General features: G+C 48.5%; 1 pseudogene; it reads left to right on the plus strand.

Annotated features, from left to right (window-relative positions):
* The first annotated feature begins 227 nt into the window (after window positions 1–227).
* LOC146784106 (18S ribosomal RNA) lies at window positions 228–1336 on the plus strand (annotated as a pseudogene).
* The last annotated feature ends 1632 nt before the right edge of the window (window positions 1337–2968 follow it).

The raw sequence follows: 2968 nt of genomic DNA on the forward strand, positions 1-2968 counted from the left end.
GTTGCCCTTTTCCAGCCAGTGCACCCCTGTGTCTTGCTCAGGCTGCACCTTGGCCCGCCTCTCCATTCTGTTGTCATGGAGCAGGCTGGACCTGCCGGTGCCCATATGACTGCCTTGTCCCTTCATCCTGTTGCATGCAATAAGGGCCTCCCAATGCAGGCTCCCAAGGGTTGTGAAGGTTGATCTAGATGGGCAAATAGTTCCTCCTCTCATCCAGCCGGTGTGGCTATCTGGTTGATCCTGCCAGTAGAATATGCTTGTCTAAAATATTGAGCCATGCATGTGTAAGTACAGATGGCTGGTACAGTGAAACTGCGAATGGCTCATTAAATCAGTAATGGTTCCTTTGATCACTTCATCTGTTACTTGGATAAATGGTAATTCTAGAGCTAATACATGCTGATGAGCGCTGACCTCCCGGGATGCATGCATTTATTAGATCAAGACCAATCCAGACTTGTCTGGCCGCTTTAGTGACTCTAGATAACATTGGGCTGATCGCACGTTCCCGTGACAGCAGCGATACATACAGATGTCTACCCTTTCAACTTTCAATCACCCTTTCTATGCCTACCATGGTGATCATTGGTAAGAGGGATTCAGGGTTTGATTCCGGAGAGAGAGACCCTAAGAAATGCTATCACATCCAAGGAAGGCAGCCAGCTCGCAAATTGCCCACTCTCAACTCGAGGAGGTAGTGACGAAAAATAACTCTACAGGACTCTTTTCAGGGCCTGTAATTGGAATGAGTACACTTTTAATCCTTTAACCATGATCCATTGGAGGACAAGTCCAGTACCAATGGCCATGATAATTCCAGGTCCAATGGTGTATAACAAAGTTACTACAACGAAATAGCTCTTAGTTGGATCTTGGGATCAAGATGGTGGTCCACCGCGAGGCGAGCTACTGCCTGTCTCAGCCGTTGCCTCTCCTTGCCACCTTGATGCTCTTGACTGAGTGTCCTGGGGGTCCGAAGCATTTGCTTTGAAAAAATGAGAGTGTTCAAAACAGAATGATTGCCTGAATAATTTAGCTAAGAATAATGGAATAGGACTTTGGTTTTATTTTGTTGGTTTCAGAACTGGGACCATGATTAAGAGGGAAGCTCAGGGCCATCTGTATTGTGCCGCTTGAGGTTACATTTTGGAGCGCACAAGACTAACCAAGCAAAAACATTACCCAAAAATGTTTTCATTAATCTATAATGAAAGTTGGAGGTCAATCAGATACCATCTGACCATAAACAATGCCCACTAGTGATCCAGCGCCATTATTTCCATGACCTGTTGAACAGCTTCAAGGAAACCAAAGTCTTTGGGCAGCAAGATCCCGGCACCCGCTGGGCGCAACCCGCTCTGGGGACGGTGGTAGGTGGGGAGTTTAACTGGTGTGGTACACCAGTCAAACGATAACGCAGGTGTCTTAAGATGAGGTTAGGGAGGACAGAAAACCCCTGTGGAACAGAAGGGGGAAAGCTTGCTTGATTTTGATTTTCAGTATAAATACATACCATGAACACAGGCCTCACGATCCTTCTGAATTTTTGTGTGTCAAGCAGGAGGTGCCAGAAAAGTTACCACAAAGTTAACTGGCTTCTGAGGGCAAGCGTTCATAGCAACGACTCTTTTTGTTCCTTGGACCAAGGCTCTTTCAATCATTGTGAAGCAGTATTTACCAAGCGTTGGATTATTCACCTACTAATAGGGAATGTGAGCTTGGCTTAGACTGTTGTAGACAGGTTAGTTTTCCCTTCTGATGATGTATTGTTGCAATAGTAATACTGCTATGTATGAGAGGTCCCTCAGGTTCAGACATTTGGTGTATGTTCTTGACTGAGGAGCAAATGGGGCGAAGCTACCATACTTGGGATGATGACTAAATGCCTCAAAGTCAGAATACCCTCTAAACTGCAATGATACTGCAGTTCCGTGGAGACTCAGTTGGCCTGGGATAGCCAACCTATGGGCCAGTGTGTAGAGCCACTCGCTCGAGGCTGAAGTTCGGATGGAAGGGCGCTGCCTCAATCACCCTTAGTTGTTCGTGGGGCACCTGGTGCTAAATCATTTGTAGACAACATGATTCTGGGTCAGGGCAAGTAGCAGAGCAGCTACCTTCCTACGATTTATAGAAAGTTATCCTCTGAGTCAAGTTTTGGTCTCCATCCATGAGTGCCCATGCCCACCTGGGGTCCCTCTGCCCCCAGGCTGGTGGGAAGGAAAGGTGTGGGTTCATGGGAGACTGCCTCCACCACATGCAGTACGGCACGGGGGCCTCCCTCTCTCCCACCCTGCTCCACTGGGTGCAGGGATGGGCGCATGATCCCTCACAAGACAGCAGAATGATCAGATGGCAGGAGCAAGCACCAGCAGAGTTGCTTGGAGGCAAGAAGCTGGTTGGTGGCTCTAGACGGAGCCTCCTGTGTGCTGGCCTCATTGTATGCTGTTGTCTGAGAATTCAGGTCACCAGGTTGACCTGAGCCATCTGCTCACCGAGCTGGCCAACCAGATGACCAACCAATGGCTTCCTGATCAGATGGAGTTGATGGAGACATGACCCAATGTGAAAGTCCAGGCAGATCCCAGGACAGGGTGGCGTTGGACTGAGAAGAGTCTGGGGCTAGTGCGGGATGAACTGCAATTCCCAGGAGAGGTGGGCAAAGCCATGGTATTTACCTGGGAGGCCAGGGTTGCAGGCACCAGTCAGGCCAGTTGTCTATACCAGAGCCTCCTTCCCCTCCCAAGTTATGGTGGTGCACCACCCGCAAGAGTTAGTCAGGTTTCAAGATGTCCACCTGTAAGCTTGTCAGCTTTGTGTGCGTAAAAACATCACCAGTGACGTTTCATTCTCACGGCTGATCCAGACAATGGACTAATATGGGTGTGCCAACTCAATGAATCATGTCACCATTTCAGCCTTCCTAGTTTATATTACGCTAAGGCCTAGTTATTATATGGCACTTCTGAGC

This window comes from Triturus cristatus, chromosome 11 (assembly GCF_964204655.1).
Source record: "Triturus cristatus chromosome 11, aTriCri1.1, whole genome shotgun sequence".
Taxonomy (NCBI): domain Eukaryota; kingdom Metazoa; phylum Chordata; class Amphibia; order Caudata; family Salamandridae; genus Triturus; species Triturus cristatus.